This window comes from Anser anser (genome assembly GCF_964211835.1).
Source record: "Anser anser genome assembly, chromosome: 3".
In the NCBI taxonomy this organism is placed as follows: domain Eukaryota; kingdom Metazoa; phylum Chordata; class Aves; order Anseriformes; family Anatidae; genus Anser; species Anser anser.
This window is the reverse complement of record NC_139722.1, coordinates 27,348,962-27,370,976: the sequence shown is the minus strand read 5'-3', so window position 1 is coordinate 27,370,976 and position 22,015 is coordinate 27,348,962. Positions and strand designations below refer to the sequence as shown.

At 35.9% G+C, this 22,015-nt stretch overlaps 1 protein-coding gene across 1 annotated transcript in view; it reads left to right on the top strand.

Moving 5' to 3' along the window:
* The window catches only part of KHDRBS2 (KH RNA binding domain containing, signal transduction associated 2), a 381,101-nt gene extending 360,708 nt beyond the window's left edge, over positions 1-20,393 (top strand). Inside the window, exons 13-16 of the mRNA XM_083831469.1 lie at positions 4,224-4,328; positions 4,953-14,424; positions 17,190-17,356; positions 18,906-20,393. The gene's annotated coding sequence lies outside the window, so the exon portion shown is untranslated. The remainder of the gene's footprint in view (positions 1-4,223; positions 4,329-4,952; positions 14,425-17,189; positions 17,357-18,905) is intronic.
* The last annotated feature ends 1,622 nt before the right edge of the window (positions 20,394-22,015 follow it).

The following is a 22,015-nucleotide window of genomic DNA, read 5'->3' as shown; positions in this document are numbered from 1 at the left end:
GTTACTAAATACTACTACTAGGCTGCTAAATGTTGCTAGATGCATAACAAAAAGTAATGCTGGCTCCAAGGAAATATTAGCATTATTTCCTTTTTACTTTCCTTGTCATTTTAATACATTTTCCTTAAAATAGTGTATAAGTAATATTTCAAAAAGGCTAGTGAAATGCAACAACACAGAAGTCTTAGAGTTGATTCCATGAACCAGCTCTAGCTCTCTCAGAGTTGTGTGTCATATCTAAATTTCTCCTTGAGATTCCTTCTATATTCAATGCAGAAAAGACAGTCAGGTATAAAGTAAAGGATGATTTGGCCCACGTTTAGAGATCTGTAAAAACCAAATTGGATGAAATGCCCACTACTGTTTAGAAAAGGAGACTAGATGGCTGTGTAACTAGTTTTTAGATAATTTAGTTGGGGTGAAATTAATCCCAATCTTAATAATTATAATTTTAAGGAACAGGATTTTTAAATTTCAGTTTGGGGAGATAATTACATTAAAAGCTACAGATTATGCATATCATATTAACTAGATTTCGTTAATTAAACTGTGTACACAGAATCCGTTATATATGCTTGCCTTTGAATCCTGGCATAGAGTCTGGGGCATGTTCTGTGCCCAATGCTCTTCTGTGGAACAAGAGGATGAAAAGTAGGTATAGAAAAGCACAGCTCCATGCACAAGAGCTTTGCTTTGATAGAAGAAGTCATTCAAGGCCTTCACATCAAAGCTCCCATTCTAAATATTCATCTAATGGAAACTGGCCTATGGAGTTCTCCAGAACTGAGTTTTTTTCTATAACCTTTTATTTTTATATTTTTTTTTTCACCTCTGGTAGCTTTTTTCTTGAGTTACTTATTAAATAAATGGTATTGGCTTAGGAGAAGTCATTTCTGTTGATGACCCTTGACATTTTTTTTACACATAAATATAAACTCCATCTCTATTTGAGCACTGAAGACATATCTTTGTTTTCAGAAGTGTTGAGTAGCCTGCAGCTTTCACTAGACTCAACTTCAGGATCTCAAAACACAGAAATCATGACTATCTGAATATCCTCACACAAAACACCTTTTAATCCCCTTGCATGTTTATACAGGTATTGTGGAAATTAATATATTACAGATTGTGATACAGGCAGCTGGTGTACAGAGAAGTACTGAAGATGTATATATTACATTAATATTTCACTAATAGCTTGAATTGCAGCTGAAGTGAGCCTACTTGATTTTTCTAATAGCAACCCTAACGACTTGGACATGTTGCTCTACTCATAAAATATAGTTATGATCTATGGAAAACAGTAAGCAAATTAGAGGATGAATTGGATAACTGCATGCATTTTCCTAAAGGCAGACAGAATGAAATGTGGAAAATATTCAGCCTGAAGATAATAGATATAAGACACGGTGAACCATACCAGTAATAAATATATTAAACTTTTAGGGAATGATAAATCTTACTGGTGAGTTCTGCAGCTACCTCCACAGCATGTAGATTCAGGTGAGTAAGCACTCTTTATAAGACTGATACAGAGTTAATAAATGCTTAGTTAGGGTTGAATTTAGCATGTAGACAGTGCGCTGAACTCTCCATCCTGTCAAAGTCGAATATTATTTTAACGTTTATCAAGCTGACCACATGAATCTGCTCAGCAATAGAATCTGGTTAAATTCATTCCTCCTCCTCTATATCTAAGGTGACCAACCAAGAAGTTGTGTTCTCTAGGCACGAAATGGCTTTTTATTACTGAGGTTCACCATGCAGATCGCTAGAAGTTACATAGTAATCTAAAAGGAAATATAACTGGAAGTATATCAGAAGATAAAAGTGCCTCAAGCTTTCCAGCACATTTGAATAGTGTTTCATGAAGTTATATGACATTGGAAGATCACTTTAATGTTTTACACATGTGCTTTTTGTCACTGTGCTCTTCCACAGCACTAGCTGTTGAAAGTATCAATCACAAAGTCTGTAACATAGGACTTAATACAGGAGTTTTCCATTTGCTGTTGTGGTTCACACTGGCTTTCTTTATAGCTCTGAGAACAATTTACCTGCTGAGGACTTAGTATTTCATCCTTCAGTAGATAGAATTGTTTTCATCTTACCCTTCCCAGTGGAACAGAGAGGAAATATAGTGTGAGCACATATGGAGTAATGCACAAGTGAGTAACAGCAACACAGGCAGCCTTATTCAAATATATTATTGGATTTAAAAAAAAAAATCAAGTAATAATACATGAGAAATAACAGTACGTCTATTACCATCCTGAAGTATTCCTAAATGTTCAGTAACACCATAAAAGATGTCTGTATTTACTACAAATAATAAAGCTGTAGCATTAAAATAATCAAATTCAAAGCAGTTCAACTGCATAATTTCAGTGAAGAGGTGCTTATGAAACACAAAATGAACTCCAAAATGGAAGGCTCATTGCTTCCTAATCAAAAGCAGTCAGCTTTATACACCAGCCAGTTAGGTGATAAGTTTGTCATTTCTCAGCTGCACTGGAGAGAAGTTGCCAAGAAGGTTTGACAGCCTTTAAACTTCACAGATTATTTTTGCCTGTTTATGAACCTCATGGTAATCTACTAAAACTGAGAAACTGGGAGGAGAGGCAGGCTAACAGCAGTTCTATTAAAATATATTTCCAGCAATGAGTGTGTCAAGTAAAGCTTATGGAGTGAAAAAATGTGTAGCTCCTGAAAAGAATTTCTACCACCCCTCAAATCTGGTTCTTTCTTGTCTAACTGTGTCTGGCTACTTTGGGGAACTGAAGAGTATCAATGATTAATTGCCTAGGTGACAGGCTTGTAATACATCATTAAAAGCCAGAGATCAGGTAGTCTGAATTAGGATGGGAAGCTCTGGATGAATATATTACTGCTATATATAATTAACAGCACAAGCAAGAAATCATTGAGTTTCGCAATTTAGAACAATGGCAACTCTCCAGTGAAAACATATTTACAGTGGTTTTACATTGCTCTCTACAGGCTATGTACAAAAGGGAGAGACACTAATTAATATACACCAAGGCAGTAACAGAGAAATCTGTTTTTGAACTCTTCTTTGCTTTTAAACAGCAGGGGCTCTGCTAAATAGGAGAAAGAATTATTAGAAGGTGGAGAGCATCTAGGTTACTGAGGGTAAATCACTCTCAGGGGAATAACTTTGCAATCTGAGCAACAGAGTCTGACCTTTATATGACTTGGGATGAATAGGTCTTCTCTGTTTTAACCCAGCATGAACAGCAATTGCAAGGCAGCTTACCCAAAGTCACTCAACTATCTTATCTTGCATCAAGGTCTGATTTCTCCTCCTTTGGCAATTCTACCAGCATCCTGGAAGAATTTTCTAATGCTGACTAAATGTCTTCTATTTCACATCCTCAAGTGTGGGATTCTGTAGATATTTTAGTAATGTTTAGTATTGGTGGAAGTCCCATCAAGCTTCCGAGGTTCTTAAATTGCTTCTTGGAGTTTATTTGTCTTGTAACTCAGGTTATAAAAGTAGCACCATAAACATTAATTGAACAGCCATTAAGCAGTATGGCTGTTTGTTTTGGGTTGATAGAGGACATAAAGCTTCATACCCTGTGGTGGAAAACAATTAGATACAATGATGAACATGCCATTAAATATACCATTATCAGACTTCTATCATTTTAACTTTAGAAAATAGCAACCAGCTGTAGCCAAAGCATACACAAGTGATAGAAAGTCATATTTTAATTGTCATGTCATAGTCTGTTATAAATATTGTAGTTTTTAATGTTTTATGCTAATGACAGTGACTAATGGTAGTCATTATCTCCATTCATTCTCATAAAAAATTTCCTCAAGAGAGTATGATCATAACCAGAATGCTGTTTAAAATTAAACTGTGTTTTTTCTAAAATAGAGAACATAAAGAACATTTAAATACCAAGAGGCTGGCTATCTAATTTATTTTGAGTGTGGTTGACAACTACAGCTGTTGTTAGCTGTGCCATGAATTGAACTGATATTCCTCTCAGAAATATTTTTGGCACACTAGGATGTGTATACATGTCACGTCTTTGTGTGCTCTCTGTGGCATGGGATAAAAGATGAACTTCACAGTGGGATACCTGTGGCCAGAAAAAATATGACGCTGCCCCTGTAAAGCCTTAATATTAAGAACATTGAATTTCTTCATCCATTTCTTATTTCAGTTATGAATTCTGCTTACTTGACAGGTACAGAGTGCTTCATTATGTGCACGAACAGAAATGCTTAAATGGATGAAGCAGCTATTTACATCTGATAGGAGCTAAGTGGGACATTAAATTAATGCCAAACAAGTGAGTGCTCATTTTAGTTTCATTATAAATGGCTGCAGCACAGCAGTAATGTGTTGACTCTCATGTGCTGACAAGTTCTATATTTCTTACAAAATTCCCTTAGAACTCAATGTGGAAAGACAAATTCACACTGCGTGATGAAATTAGCAGCAGATGCATTAATAATTGAATAAGGATCTCTGGAGAGACACCATAGTTCAGCAGAAAACTTGGTGACTGGCTTTTTAACTAGGGATTTCTGTCACATATATGCACTTACATAAGCCCCAAGTTATGTCCCAAGGCCTTCTGGCTGTAGCCTTTTGTATCAAATCTTCATCCTACTTTTAGAAGACCATGTTAGCCTGAGCAGGTCCCTGAATATACAGCCATGCTTATCCCTTCTTCCTCTGTGACTCTCCTCAAACTTTCAGTCAAATTTAACAGTCTCTTTTGAATTTGTTTCCAAAAGTTGAGTGCAAGACTATACTGTATGCAAGACTCTTGCCATAAAACCCCACATTTTAAGTTCCTATAGAGTCAAAACATTCTCCTGTGGTGCAAGAGCCAGCAATTGAAAGAACCAGCATTGAAAGAAAAGCATTAAAACTGTGTACTTTCATCTTCCCTTCCATCCTGTCACAGGGATATTGGTGTCCTCTGAGTGAACCATACACATTGCAGATTCCAACATTTGTGAAAGAAAAGAGCTTCTGTCCTTTTGACTGTAAAAGGAAACAAGAAGATTGCCAGAAAAACTCTGCTTTTTACAGATCCTCCCAAGGGCATGATGTAATTTCTAATACCTAAATTGTGATCATTCCTCACACCAAGTAATATTATACTCAGAAAACATTGACAAAACTGTTTGACATCTTGTAGACGGCAGTACTACCAGGGTAAATTCTCATGGATTTAAGATCAGTGCTTTATTGTACTAGTGCCAAAAGAGTAATATCAATTTGAATAATCTAAAAATTTGTCTCAGTTGGGAGAAGAGTAGCAAAGTTTAGCACACTCTTACTTGATTAACTCAACATACTTATCAGCTCTACTAACTGTTCTTGCAAACCTCAGTTACTTATTTAGAGGTGCACAGCTGGAAACTACCTCTGTGTTTTGATTTCCTCCAGTTGCAGGTTATTTCACAGATCTCAGGATGTGGAAGACAGAAAACTTTGACTCCAAAATGTTGGTCTGTATTTTCTGGAGTTTCATCAGCAACAGGAAAGCTAATTTTAATCTTAGGTTTTGAAAATATTAATATCATTTTGCAATATTTTCAATAGGCTATGATGTGATTTAATAACATATACATCTTTTAAAAATCCATTAAAATAACTATGAAGTACAATTCCTCCTTTTAGATATGCAACTTTTTTATTCAGTAACAGTGGATATGTTTTTTATTCATTAAGAACTTGGTATCAACTTAGTCCTAATCAAAATAATGGATTTGAAATCTTTTTAGTGCAAGAAACATTTAAACAGTTTGTGTTGTCACTTGAAATAGGAGAAAAGTCCAAGAGATTCATAGTTGTGTCACGATATACTGTCTTGATCTATTAGAAACCCTTGAAATATCCTGCAAGTGACTTAGCTGAGGAAAGAACAGTACATTTTTGCTTTGCAGTGTCAGACTACTGATGCAGATGTTAGAGATCAGAATATCAGATGAAGTAAACATGCTAAAAGAATACTCTAGTTTCAGTAACACCTTTTCTTTTGAGGTGTTTGAAACAAAGATGTAGAAAGTAAATTGGACTCATTTTTACTGGGCAGACATAAGATTTCGGTATAATATTTTTCATTTGATTCACACATATTAGCGGCATTTCATTGCTGCTGTTAAATAAATAAATAAACATGTTACCATTATCTCAGCTCCGAAGGAAAAGACTAGATAAATAAACATGATTGTGCACTGTTGGATGAGAAGCATATACCTGAATTATATAGGCCAAAGAGGAATAAAGAAGCTGTATTGATGGGGAGGAGGGGAAGACAGATCACAAGTCATTAACTATGGTTTTATGCTTCATGTCTCTGTACAGTACATTTAATCCTATTAACTGCTCTCCATTCATTCTGTTATTCCCATGGAATAGGATTCTAATTCTGTTCCGGGTTAGTCATGAATATTACGCAGTCCAATAACTTTTGTAGCTTTTGCTAGTATGTGCAAGTCTCATCAGAGGCTTCACTGTTTATTCTTAACATTTGAAATAATCACTGAATTTCACCTCTCCAGGCAATTATCAGTCCTGCAGAAGCAAAGAGATGTTTCTAAAGCCACCTCGAGAATGAATAAACCAATGGCATTTACCCAGGTTTTTCACGTCACTGGATTTTCAAAACAGCAAAGCAAATTAAAAGAACCCCTTCTCTTCTGCTATCACAGTCATTTTGCACTTTAGTATATGAGGGATTGCTAATATAAAAGCTATTGAGGAAGATGTGGAGTGATTCGCTTCTAGCTCTGCCTTGAAAAGTAGCAATAAAAAAAAATAATAAAAAAAAATTGTTGTCTTCCAATCAGATACAATCAACTTAGAGGTAGAAAGACAAGTTTCTAATTGCCAGTTCAGCAACCTCTGTCTGGAGGTCAAGTGGTATACTTTTTGCTTTATACCTCATCACTAATGTTGATGTTTCTGTAGGCCAGAATTCCTTTTCTCTTGTGTACTCACAACCTTCTTCAAAGTCTTCACACTTTTCCCCAGTCATCTTTTGCTTTTATTGTTATTTTGTCTCTTCTGAATTGTTTGCACAGGTAGCATTTAGAGGTGTCATGGGAACAAGTTGGCAACTCTGTTGGTGATTCGTTCATTTACGCGCACTTTCATACAGATTTCCCGGAAGAATAAATTGAACCTCAAACTAGATATGTGAGCAAGGAAACGATAGGGGAAGAAAAAAAAAAAGAAATAAATAAAAAAAAGAAACCACCCTTTTTTTTTTTCTGAATTTGAACACAGTTGAACACAGAAACTGGTAAATGCTGCACCATCCATATGCACACAATGAGCATAAGTTCTATGAAAGGCCAGCACAGCTGATGGAGAGCAAGGTGTTGCAGCAGAAATTTATTGCAGCCAAAAACAGGATAGAATAACATCTCTTTCCTTGGTAGCTTTTGGGATGACGGACTATCCCTAAGTATGGACAGTGTCACTGAGAGTCCTACCCTACTGTATTAGAGCAAAACAAATACAAACAGATGGGATCATTGTGGGTGTCCAAAGAGTCTTTGAAGGCTGTGAAAACTGTGCTGAGCTGGCAGAGCTAAAAATTCAATACAGCCACAACGGAATGTATTTGATTTCTTTTTAGTGCACCCTGAGTACAGCAAGGCTGAGTGTTTCCATTTATTCTGTGTAAACCCTCTTTAATTTTAAAAATCAGATGGGATGGCAATTATACAGACTTATACAAAATTTTGCATAAAATGATGCCCTTTCATGCATCCCAGCAAGTGATACTACAGTTCTATTTTCTCCTTCTCATATCTGAGAAAGTAGGACCTGTTTTTCCAATGTCCCATGTGACAAGTGCAGCCTCTTCTAATCACAGGAAGATGGGTCTATTTTTATCAGCTTTTCCCTTCTACTTTCCTCGTCTACTGAAGGAGACTTGCCTTTCCCATCATAGTCTTCACTGGTTCCCAAACATTTCATAATCTAATTAGTGTTGTCAGCTTTCTTGCTTCCCTTCTGTCTGCCTGATAATGTGTAGATAATGCGTGGATAATGCATGAGATGTCCACTGACTTTGAAATTAAAGTGTCTGTTTTAAAGTTCACTATGCATAAATGTCTAAAATTGGACACTAACTTAACACATGCAGTTCCAAAGTCTTCATTGTTGCACAGTGGAATAGCCATTAAGCAAGTGGAACTTTTCCTTAAGGTTTTATTTAGGAGCTAGCTTTCATCTGCTGTTTCCATTTTTTTCTGTTACCCTACCTTTGCTAATCACTTCTTATATGAAGCTGATATAAGATTTACCCACAGATGTATTAAAGTGACTTTGGTGAAGGTAGGCTTTTATAACAAACATGGCAGTGAAACATGATGAATATTGCAGTACAAATAGAATTCATTTAAGGTCCATTCACCAAACCGTCATCCTTATGTAAAGAAATTTTCAGTATGAATCTCCACAGATGTATGTACTTTTACTTAAAGTACTTTTACTCTTGTCATTTTAAGAAAACATTTTTGAACAGAGATGGTACAGCAAAGGACTCTCAAAAGATAATTACAGCTTCAAAGCCTTCAGTTAGGACAGCAATTGCTGTGTACAAACAACTAGATTCTCTTCGTTAGTCCCTAGATAACTCCACTAAGAAAGTGAAGGGACTGTTAGAGGGGTGGGAATTTCAGGATGGAGGTGGAAGATGAAATCACAAAGCTAGAGAATTTTGAAGATGTTTTTTTTCTGAGAAAAATAAAAACCTGTGAATCTCAGATGATGCTTAGGATGGTCAACAGAAAACTGGACAAGGCACATGGGATGTAGTATGGATCTTAACAGTGGCTGCAAAGAAGCTACTCATAAACAGTCCAGTTTATGTAGCTGCAAAACTACGTGACAGCACAGACTTTAACTGATGACTTGGAGCAACTCCTGTAAACTCCTGTACCTAGATCTGTGCAGAAAGACAGATGTTAACACAGGAAGCTTCCTTGCCAAAACAACTGTATAGTTTTAACAACATGCTTGAATGAAGTTGAAGCCTCCAAACTGAATCTAGCTTTCTGGTTTGTTTTTCAAGCAATGGTCAATTTGGGGACTGTAAATATATGCAGCATTTTCCAGAATATTAAAACAGGAAACAAATTAGTAACATTTATGTAAATAAGAAATAACCTATGTCACAATCCTGCTCTTATAAAGGTTAAAGACTATAATCATCAGCATGCACCACCCCAGTCTCTCAGGAAATGTAACAGGGTATTACACATGTGCTATAACACATGGTAGATTTTGTGAAATGAGCAATTACACTGATAAACAGAGAACCTCTTCCAGGTGGAGGGATGTACACACAAACTGGCGATCTGATGGATAGCCAGTGCCAAAACCCAAGCTAGATGAAAATTTAGGAATATCAGACATTTGTAACAGTGTCTCAGCAGTGATCGTGTCTCCATGAGAAAAAACTGTGCGAACAGAGAAAGTTCATCCCTAATCTCAATAACTTGATGAGTAATTTTTACTCTAAGAATATACTTTTTTTTTTTAATACGTCACATTGCATTAGATTTTTATTTTTATATATATATATATAATATATTATTAGATATGCAGAAGAGAGTTCAACAGCAGGGTTCCCATAGAAGATGAAAATGGGGTTTAGTGGGTTTATTCTTCTTTGGGGGTGTCAAGATGTGCTTTTATCAGAACTCTGGCTATTCCCATTGCCTATAAACACATCTTTATGATGCATGTGAAAACAGTTTTAGTTCAGTACTTGCTAATAATTTGGCTTAGGGATTTGTTCATTTTATGCTTATAAAGAAAAAGTTATAATCTATCTCTGAACCCTTCTGGTTTTGCTGGTTTCAAAATCAAATGAATAAGGAAACTGTCATCAATAGGTAACATTGACACAAGTTTCCATTTTAGTCACTATAATTTTTCAAGCACTTTAGACTCAAGCACACCTTTGAGCTATAAAATAATCTAATATTCTAATTACATTTCACATTCAACCATTTCCTGTTTCTTGGACATCTGTTATACATTGAGCTGCTGTTTCTGTTGGGATGGGTGCAACTTTCAGATATTTTCCATTAACACAATGAACATAAAATCAAGGAATATATATCAGTATCTAGACTTCAAAACTACATCATTCTGCATTTTGTCAAAATGCATGTTGACCCATCGGCATATTTCTCAGTTGCCTCCTTCAACCACATCTCAGAAATTTCTTAACAGTCTTTTCAAATCTAACCTCTTTATGTTTTTATTTTCTGCTTCTTTTGACATCATTTTCAGCCATATTCTTAGATTTGAATTAAAGTGTATTTAACCTCAATCTTGATATGAATACCAAGGTGCTGCAATATTAGTCTTTTAATATGGCTTAACAATTCCTCTTGCTTGTTATCATAATCTTATCCAGCTTCTTATCCTCTAACAGTCGATCTTTATCAAGAGAGATTTTTAAGGCATGATAATAATGCAGTAGAGAGCAAGATTTCTCATAATGACTGGATATTTAATTGGTAGCTGAAAGGAAGGCCATTTCACTTCTTAGGAACTATGTCATTTGTCTATAAAAATCAGAAATTCTATCTTTGTGCAGCACCACAGAACAGGGTACAAGGATTGCGAGACATTTGCAGCCTATTCTAATGCATCATATAATAACACTAGAAAACACATTCTGAATTAGATAGAAAAATGTTATCCATATATACTATTTCTGTGTTCCAGGTCTCTTTGTCAGCTGCTCTACCTTCTTTGTGCCCCAGAAACATTTTTTATTTAAATAAACTCATAAATATACATTTAAATAAATATACATTTACTCATAAGTATATTCATAAATATACATTTTGAGTGAAAAAGTTATCTTCCTTGCATATAAGTGGTGTAGACAAGCATTAAGCTCATCCCAGTATCTGTCAGTTCAGCTGACAGAATGAGCTGTAGCTTACACTAAGTGTAACAACCCTGTAGCAAGTAGTTCATTTCAAAGACTGTGATGTACAGGTTTCCATGTACATTGGCAGAATATGGCATTTTCCTGTCCTATCAACCAAAGGACAGGTATTTCTATCATATGGAAATTGGTTAGCACAACTAGTTCTCTGTGAGCATCTGGAAAAGGGACAACAAAACTGATTTTGTCAAGCACAAAAGAAGAGTGAAGGGCAATACCAGAGTAAATAATAATGTATTTAGGCATATACTTTAACAGATTTGAACAATACTGATCTGAGCAAAGCAAGTATAAAGTGATAAATGTAATAACATCAAAAAATGAATATGAGAACCCATTTAGGCTTTTTACTAAAACTACAAAGGGTCGACTTACCATAAGCTACAAAATATGTCATTAAATCATCGCTATCTACCAATAACTGCCTGTTGTGGTTTCTGAGTTGCTCCTGCCTCACCCAGTATTCTGAGTAACTACATACAACTCCAAGAATAATACTTGTAAGGAAGTTCCAAGTGTCAGACTGATGGAAAAATAAATAAATAAAAATTAAAATTAAAAACAAAAAAAAAGTCATATTGCAGTAATGAGAATCCCTATTCATCTCAGTGGGTCTAATCATAGGTGTGAAGGTTATCAGATTTGTCTCTAAAATTATACCATGTTAAATGTAAGAGCACATAAAATGGTTTAATAAATGGGATACGAGTCATTTCAGTGGTGTTCTCTGAGTATAGTCTGTATACCAATAAAAATCTCCATGATTTTTCTTAATTCTATTAAAGTACAACATCACCTCCTAATATTTATAGAGATCAAGCAGACTCACTTCAGGATGAACCGTACATACATACCAGAGGTGCCATTTTCTGAAATGTAAACAGTTGGCATCTGCTGAACCATAATCCCTAAATCAGAAACACAAATGTTTGGATTAACAAAAAGTATAAAGCCTCATTCTTTGTTGTTGACCTCTCAATGCATATTTTTGCACTTTCAGTGTTACGTGCGTGACTGGCATTCTTTATCCAGGACTGGAAATTCAGGGTGGCTATTTGCCATAATAACCACAAAGAACAAACGTGTTCAAATTCTAGGCAATCCAAACCTTCACTGAATCTCACTCACTTCAGGAGTTTTGAAATCAAGCCTTCAGTTCAATTCTACATGAACTGATGCATCATGAAGTGGCTGAGACCTTATATTTTTAAGAAACATACAAATTAAAGAATATATATTTTATATCTTTTTTGATTCCACAAATTTGTTTTGCTGGGGACACTAATTCTAAGTTTCAGGGAAGACAAAGATTGTCCACATGTGAAGGATCAACACTTTAAAACTGCAACAAAACAATAAAAATTAAAATCAGTAAAGTACCCTGTTGTGGTTTAACCCGGTCGGCAGCTAAACACCACACAGCCGTTCGCTCACCCTCCCCCCTCCCTCTCTGGGATGGGGGAGAGAAACGGGAAAGTGAAGCCGGTGAGTTGAGATAAAGACAGTTTATTAAGACAGGAATATAATAATATAAGGAATATAAGGAATATAATAATAACAATAATAATAATAATAGTGATAATGATAATAGTATTAACAATAATAATGTGTAAGAACACAAGTGATGCACAATGCAATTGCTCACCACCCGCTGACCGATGCCCAGCCTATTCCCGAGCAGCCGGCCCCCCACCCCGGCCAGCCACCCCTATATATTGTTTAGCATGACGTCAGATGGTATGGAATACCCCTTTGGCCAGTTTGGGTCAGCTGTCCTGGGTCTGTCCCCTCCCAGCTCCTGCTGCACCCCCAGCCTGCTCGCTGGCAGGACAGAGCAAGAAGCCGAAAAGTCCTTGGCCTGGTGTAAACACTGCTCTGCAACAATTAAAACATCAGCATGTTATCAGCGCTCTTCTCATCCTAATCCAAAACATAGCACCCTACCAGCTACTATGAGCTACTTAACTCTGTCCTAACTGGAACCAGGACATACCCTTATGTGCAATTTTAATCATTTTAATAAACACTTTCCATACTCTATTTCTATGTTCTATTCATTTCTAATGTCATTAGGTTAATTTTACTCTGTAAGATGAAAGGAAGCTTTTTAAATTTGTTGTTTAGTTAAATATGTAGGATAGGTTAGGTGTTAAATTTTACGTCTGTGATTTTGAATTACTTCAAAATTATCAAAATAAATAACTTTTGTCTATGTAAATATGTGGGTCTTGTTTTCTATGCTGTTATATCTTCCCTGTCATAAGAAATCCAAAATTCTAGTCAGAATAAAAAACATGCCCTGAATCCTAGTGTTGATATTCATCTATTTCGCTTTTCAAAATGGTGTAATTTCACCAGGCATCATTTTAACCAAGTTGTAAAGGAAAGTATAATTCCACATTAAATAACATGTTGCATATATTTTATCTGTTAGAGACCAATTCTGTACTTCTAAAAGGAGAAAAAGCTGTTTCCAGTTGCTATGACTTTTAATGTTCATAATTTGCAATAACCCATATCCTGAAATCACTCAAGGGAAATCTAGTTTTTCTTCATGCTTACTCATACCCAAAAGGCCTTAGTGAACAATAGAAAATCATATTTTACTATGGCTGCAGCCTTGACACTAGAATTGACATGGTACAGTGAATTCATATTTATAGTTTGTGCAACAGTACATTTGATCCTTGATTTTATTATTCTACTGCCACATAATTATTGTCCTTACAGATTTTATCATACTGAATTACTTATTCACCTCAAGCAAGGCCTAAAAAATAAGAACTGTCCCTCTTTAATCATATCCATGAAAAGGATCTAACAGCTGTGAACACTGTTCTGGCTGTGGGTTTCTGCATGTGCATAAATCTGTACACAACCCATAAGCAGAACCCCAACTTGGGTGAAAATAATTATCTTTTGATTTCTTATCTGAGATATGTTCTGTGCCAGTAATAATACTGGCAAAGAGTGTCCCAAACCTTGGGTTAGTTTCTATTGTAGAATAATATTTGTACCTTTTGTACAGAAAAGAGAATTTTTTCTAATATTAAAATGCAGAATTATAACAGCCACCATTAGTAGGATCTATTCAGGGTTTTTCAACTTTTTTTCTGTTTCAACTTGTGAATATTAATGTCTCATTTCTTGGTGAAAAACCTATGAAGAATATTCTTAGAATCACAAATGTACCTGGGAAATTTAAAGTCATCACTTTTATTTTAATTACCAAGTTTACGTCATCATCATTGTGCAATTCTATTATCAACCACATGTACCAGAACAGGCTGGGAGATGATCTGCTGGAGAGGATCTCTGCAGAGAAGGACCTGGGGGTCCTTGTGGATGACACATTGACCATGAGCCAGCAGTGTGCCCTGGTGGCCAAGAAGGCCAATGGGATCCTGGTGTGCATTAAAAGGAGCGTGGCCAGCAGGTCAAGGTAGGTGATCCTCCCCCTCTACTCTGCCCTGGTCAGGCCTCACCTGGAGTACTGTGTCCAGTTCTGGGCTCCCCGGTACAAAAAAGACAGGGATCTCCTGGAAAGAGTCCAGCGGAGGGCCACAAAGATAATATGGGGCCTGGAGCATCTTCCCTACGAGGAAAGGCTGAAAGACCTGGGTCTGTTCAGCCTGGAGAAAAGAAGACTGAGAGGGGATCTTATCAGTGTTTACAAATACCTTAAGTGCGGGAGACAAAGGGATTTGGCCAACCTCTTTTCGGTGGTTTGTGGGGATAGGACAAGGGGTAATGGCCACAAAATGGAGCACAGGAAGTTCCGCACCAACATGAGAAAGAACTTCTTCACGGTGAGGGTAACAGAGCACTGGAACAGGTTGCCCAGGGAGGCTGTGAAGTCTCCTTCTCTGGGGATATTCAAGGCCCATCTGGACGCCTACCTGGGCAACCTGCTCTATGGAACCTTATCTGGCAGGGGGATTGGACCCGATGATCTCCTGAGGTCCCTTCCAACCCCTACAATTCTATGATTCTGTGATTCTGTGATTCTCTATTCATATCGTATACCTGCATGCCCCTTTGATCAGTACTGCAATGGGAAGAAAACACCTACAGGAATTAAAAGCCTTGTTTCTTTGTTTGTTCGTTTCAAAATGTGTCAGTGACTATGGACTGCTACACTTCTTACAGAAAATAAAGGAAATTTGAATGAAATAAATGTAAACCCAAGGATTTAATGACTTGACAACATTGAATTTGAAGACAAGCCTAAAGTGATATTTAGAGAATCAATTCTGAAGAAGCCTGCTTGACATCTAGCTTCCAACAACAAAAAATTACGATTGTTTGTTTGTTGTTTTTTTTTTGGTAATTCAGGGTATTCTGAATTGGGCAATTCAGTCTATCCAGCTACCAGGGAATATCTATATCCCCTGCTACCTACATACAGTCTATCCATACCAGGGAATGTGCATATGACTTATATATAGCTCAGAAGGAAGAAAAAAGAAGAAGAAGAGAAAGAAGAGGAGGAAGAAGAGGAGGAAGAGGAGGAAGAAGAGGAAGAGGAGGAAGAAGAGGAAGAGGAAGAGGAAGAAGAAGAAGAAGAAGAAGAAGAAGAAGAAGAAGAAGAAGAAGAAGAAGAAGAAGAAGGAGAAGAAACTTAACCTCAGAAATAAGTTTAATTTAATTTAAATTAGTTTTCTGTGGTTTGGCTTTAGTAAAATATTTGTGAGTACATAAAAATATTTCATATACATAATCAGATCTACTCTAATGTAAAATTCTTTCTTTTCAGGTTGGAAATTAGGAGAAATGTCTTCTCAGAAAGAGTAGTTAGGCATTGGAACAGATTGCCCAGGGAGGTGGTGGAGTCACCATCCCTGGGAATGTTTAAGGAAAGGTTGGATGTGGTGCTTAGGGACATGGCTTAATGGGTAATATTTGTGGTAGGAGAATGGTTGGACCAGACGATCTTGGAGGTCTTTTCCAACTTTAACTATTCTATGATTCTATAAAAATCCCTGAATCCCTGTCCTTTCTTCAAAGGCCTGGCAGAAAACTGAGTTTCCTACTTATAGGAAAGTTTATATTGGTTTATATTACTTAGTTTATATTTTTCTAACTAAAAGCCAGAGTGCCCTGAAAAGTTAAGCTGGCACCAGTAAATGCCGTCAACATACCATATCACAACTGTTCATGTTTATTTAATTAGACTTTACTCTTTCTTGCCTCTCATCTTGAATTGTATTTATGCATTTGTTATTCTCCAGGCCCATTTTTAACAGTCCCTTCAAAACAAAACATAAAATCAATGATGCTGAAGTTTATGTAGGCTTGATATTCGGCAAAAAATGGAAGTGCCTAGCCCTGCTGTCTATAGGATGCATTTATGTAGTTCTCCATGTAGCTCTTTTAAAACAGGGTAAGTGAGAGCAATCTCATTCTGAGAAGTTGAAGAGCCATATGGCTCCATTTTATGGGTAGCTGGTTTTATTATAGCTCAGAACAAAACATTTGTGATCTTTAAACAGATTCAGATTACTCATGTAGATGGGCAAAGTAGCCATGCATGGTGTTGTACTGCATTTTTCCCTAATAAATATATAGATTCAGCGTGATTTTCTTATGTTTTACATAGCTACTTAAGATAAGACTACAGTAATTAGTTCATACCTGTAGTCTCTAGTCCCTCCAATTAAAAATACTATAAGAATGCATTTTATTGCTTCAAAGGCATTGCAACAACAGAACAGGGCATTCTGTGGTGCATTGCCATATTGCTATTTGAAATACATAGACAGTAGAAAAGGTTGCAAGTTCACATTTCGGTCACCGTGTACGTTTGTGTGTGCAGGTGCCTGGGTACCCGCATGCGTGCATACATGAATACTAGATCTTTGAATGGATCCTAAATTGCTTGCTTTGGCTTTGCTCCTTCCTCTCAGTACTGAGCTGTATATACAGATTGAAAGTGAGAAACTGGTAAATACAGTATCTAGTTTCATTGTAACCCCTTCCTGATTGATGACATGCCTTCTCCCAAGATCCAGCATTATAGTGCAAAACAATTGTTATAACCTGCAGCTAAAACTGCTCCTTGGAGGTCTAATTCTTTTCTAGGCAAATATGGTTTTCATTAATACTAATGTTCAGATTCAGGAAAAAAAAATGTTCCTGAGATAGTGTATTATACTCAGAACTTTAAGCTATTGCTCTTCTTAATGGTACTAATCTGTTTTCCTACAGAGAACCAAGTGAATTGTTACCTGTCATTGCATCCCCATGTTCATCTCTTAATACTTGTGGGTGTGATACAAACCACCTAAAAGAAATTCACTGCCTCTTTTACTGCCCAGACAAGGCTGTTTCCTGTGTTCCACCAATACAATTTTCCTGTTGCACATTTTGGTTTGGTAAGTGCTAATGCAAAGATTTCTACCTACTGCTTTTAAAACGCTTACTGACCTATAGAGACACAAAAAATTAAACAACAGTAAACAAATTGCTCTAACAGACAACACAGTCCCTCAGGAGACAATCATAACATTGACACCAGCATTGAGATATTCTCTCTCCCGAGCACCATTAGCAGTAATTTTATCACTGAGTGTTTATATAATTCTGAAACGTCAGTCCCAAGACTAGGGGGTTCTCCAGGTCAGAGGTTAAAAATAGGCAAAACCACTTCACTATTATTTTCATAGTCTGTTGAAAAGAAAGACGAAAACAACCTAAAGTCTTAAACTTCCAGCTAAGAGACCCAGTAATACAAGAATTTACAGATAGCAAAACCAAGCTGTGAACACAAGTGAGCAGGGTATTGATTTTTTTCTTAAATGTTATACAAAAGGACAAGTTGTGTCTTTTTACTGTTTTTATTTTGTTTCAATTGATAGTTTATTTTGCTTTTAGTCTGATTTTCTCCTGAATTAGCCAGAAAAGCAGTAATTTTGAGGACATAGTGTCACTATAGATAATAAGCTGGATGGTGGGATGCTATGTGAAGACAAATATAACCCTTGTAAGACTTAATAGTTAAACAGTAAACAGAAATTTGTGCAGAATTATTTGTCCACATTTGCATGACTTTTACTGGAAAGCCATCTGTTATTATGTTATGTTGAAAAGGATATTGAAAATCAATATATATATACATAAAATAGTTTTGAAATGAAAAAAAAAGAAGGGGAAAATGCACCAAGAGCAAGACAAAAGTGAAGTTCTATCTACTAACTTAGTTAAGACAGAAGTCACTTGACTGCAGCTGTTAGATACCTACAGGCAAAAAGTATCCGTGACAATTAAGAGCCTCTTAATTTAGGAGGAAGGAATGTATAATTAGGGAGCCAAGAATTCCATTCTGACTACCACTTCCACCCCCACCCCCAAGAAAAACAACAATGGAATTTTTTGACAGTAGGAGCAACTTTTATCCTTCTGAATGATACACCACATCTTAGACTGAAACTATGGAGTCTGACAGAGAAATTCTGGGACTCTGCCATGCGGGAGGATAGACTTGATAATAGTGTACAATTTCTTCTGCCCTTAATATCTATTTCTGAAGTTAAGAATCTATAAATCAACCAAGATGAATCTGGGTCTCAGTCATATATATTTTATCATGTAATTACATTTCCCTTTGAGGATTGTAATTCAGTTCTCTTACTAGTTTTTTCTCTAAAACTTTTCTACAGATCCCCAAAATAGAGTATTTCACATTCTAATAATTAGACCTTGAACCAAATAGAAGCTCTTCCGCTCAAGACTCTGAATTGTCATGAGGAAAATTTAAATAATCATCATTTTAGCTTCTTTGTTATGACTGAATACATCAATAATCTAGCATTAAATGTGTTAATGTCTGTTATAGCCCTTGAGCTATACAAATATGTGGTTCTATTTTGATCATGCTTGATATGCTATGTCTTGACTAGGACTTATTCCATTCTGTTTCTACAGGTTAGTGAGACTTTAATCAAGAAAAAAAAATCTAATGAACAGCAATTTGAAACAGAGCATTTGGAAAGGTCAAAATGGTACGCTACATCCTTATTATCCAAAAGAACAGATGAGTTTAATATCCTGGCAGCGTTTTCCTGTGAAGAAGATATTAAACAAGAGCTGAAAATGGCACAAGGTTCCCTCTTCCTTTCTTGTGACAAAGATTGTAACAAATGATGAAACTGTACAGAATAAATCTCATCCTGCTTTAATGTTCAGACTGGGGATCCTGCCTAGATTTCAAAAGCCTAAGCTAACCAAACAGACAACACACATGGTATTTATTTCAGGCGTATCCACATGAAGTAGAAGTCTTTTAAAATACTTTTTCCTACTTAGATGACCTGGTTTCCATCAATATTTTCTAGTCTTAAAAATGGAAAGAAGTGGTAACAGAAGGTACACAGTACAGTGAGTTTCAAAAAGCACTTTGTTGAACTGCAACAAATAATGTACTGTATCAGTCCTGCTTAAAATGTAGAGTTGTCATCTTCAGTTTGAATAGACTGCAGAATACAAACAATGTATTCCAGCACACAATGCATTTTAAGTGTTCTGCTTTGGAGAGTCCCTGAAGGTATGGAAATGTTTGAAGGCAAAGGAATTTGCAGTATATCCCATAGGTTGTTAGCAATTTCATTAATACAAGGAACTGTCACTATGTGCTTCCTTAAATCTTTAAATTGGTCTTCATGTTAAATCTTATTTTTACAACTGAAAAAATGCTTTGCTTAAAGACTAAAAAAAAAAAAAAAAAGTGAGCACATGACATACACCTTTGTTAGTCACTTGCATTCTTGCATTCATTCCACCTGAGATATAAGAAGTCTGCTATTAAGTAAGAATATAACAAGTTATATATATATTCATAATTATTAAAAAAATATATAATATTCCTAATATTATCACTGTCTTCAGGTAATGCTGGCTGAAGTAGGATTACATGGTTTGACACAAGAACTCGCAAGTAGAAATCATATGGAACCTCTTTTTTCCACACCATTTATGGAATACATCCAGAAAAATAAAAAATGAAAAAATCTCCATGGTACATTACATGCAGTTTCTTGCTGGGAAAAGCCATTTTGCTTTTGTCAAAAAAATAAATAAATAAATAAAAAAGAACATACCTAAAATATGTTTTCCAAGTCTTGAGTGAATATATGTATATACATATATATTTGCCTTTTACTTTTCCTTAGGTGTTTCCTTAGGTGTACTTTTTCCTGTTTTATTTTCCACTGGAGATTGTAAATGCATCCTTTGTTTTGCAACTGTAATGCAGAACGCATTTTCAATGCATTAGCAATGTGCAACCTATTTTGAAACTTCAAAGGTTTTGCAAAACTATGGAAAAAGATCCCTGATGGGTGTTCATTTCATAAGTACCAATGGAAAATAATGTTTTCCATGTGCCTAATAAAAATCTACTAGATACAATTTAAAGTTTCTATTGAGTTTCTTGTGGTTTAGCTAATACCCCTGAAACTAAAACGACAAAAAACAGGTCTTTTCTGCTTGCCAATCAGCTGAGTACACAGCCTACATTAAATAATGAGCAAAACTATTTTTTCAGTTCTTAATTATTGTTCACAATTCATATTCATGTATCTTTATCATGTGAATTACAAAATCTGACCATATATAATTCTATGACTAAGAAATAAAATACATGCTGTCGTATCCTAATTTTTAAAAATCACGGTTATGGAATGATTGAATAGAGAACCCAAAGTACTGAGGGAAGACTCAATGTTGCCAATTGCACACACTCCAGCATTTCTTAGAGAGTGAGTCCCAAATATCAGTTGAAGACAGTGGCTTTTATTTATACTTTTTCAGTTTTCTCACGATTATGGAAAATGCTGTTACTGTGTCACATACTATTTAACATGGGAAACACCTTGAATATATTATGCAGGCTTATTTGGTTATTTCATTCTTTTTTCCAGTAGGTGATCACAATATTTCTGTTTGAAAAAATTACCAAGATAATCAAGTGCATCTTGTAAACCAATACACCAGTTTGCAGTGAAACTTTAAGAGGTACCTACTTCCCTCACTCATCTTCAGTAAATCATATGGTGGCTGAACATTTCCATGAAATGTTTCTTTAATGAAGAAGGTAAATAGTAAAAACTGAATGTAACTGAATGTAAAATGTTGGACCTGTGAACCCATGAGTCACATCTCAAAGCAAAGAATCACGTAATCCTCTGTGAAGGATATTCATTAAATTAACAGCAGATGGGAAAAAAAATTAAAATTAAAATTAAAAAAAAGAAGAAAAAAGAAAAAAAAAGATGCAATTTCTTATTGAAGCAAGATGATCGAAGAGAGAAGTCAAAAGACAGCTGACCATGTGCAGCACACACTTTCTCACACATGGTTTTGCACCAGGATGCGCTGGTTTATTGTAATCCCAATAAGAAAGCTACCATGAAATACTGCCTAAAATACAATTTATCAAAGCTAACACTGTAATGAAAAAGAGTATATTACAGATAATCTTATGTCCCTTCAGATGCTGGGAACCCCATTGTGGGCCTCCAAGCAGTGCACAGCACCCTGTGTAGAACCTCTCCATAGAAAAGTTACTCTATATTTTAGTCTTTTGAGCTCTCCTAGGGCTCTTTAAAAAGAAAAGTGAAATAATAAAATAAATCTATGTCTACTGACAAAGAAAAATGTGCACATGGGAATTTGTCACTGCGGTTTCAGATAAAGGCAAGGACACACAGGTAGTACAATCATCAGTACTGAGTGGGAGCTATCCACAGTCTGCTTCATTACAATTAGCCAGCAAAGTCTATCCTGCAGCACAGAAGGATAGAAGGTTATGCTTAGTGTGCAGCACGGTGCAGACCTGTGCCTGTGTAGAGTAATTTCTATGTGGATCACTAACTCCTCCATGTGCAACGGTCTTCTGGACAGGATCTCTGCACATGTATACATACACATCTGTTTTTTCATTCACACATGAAAAGCTCCTTTTGTGCTCTAAAGTGAATGGATGAATTATATTCAAATCTACACACATTCAAAATCTGCATATGTCTATTGCAAAC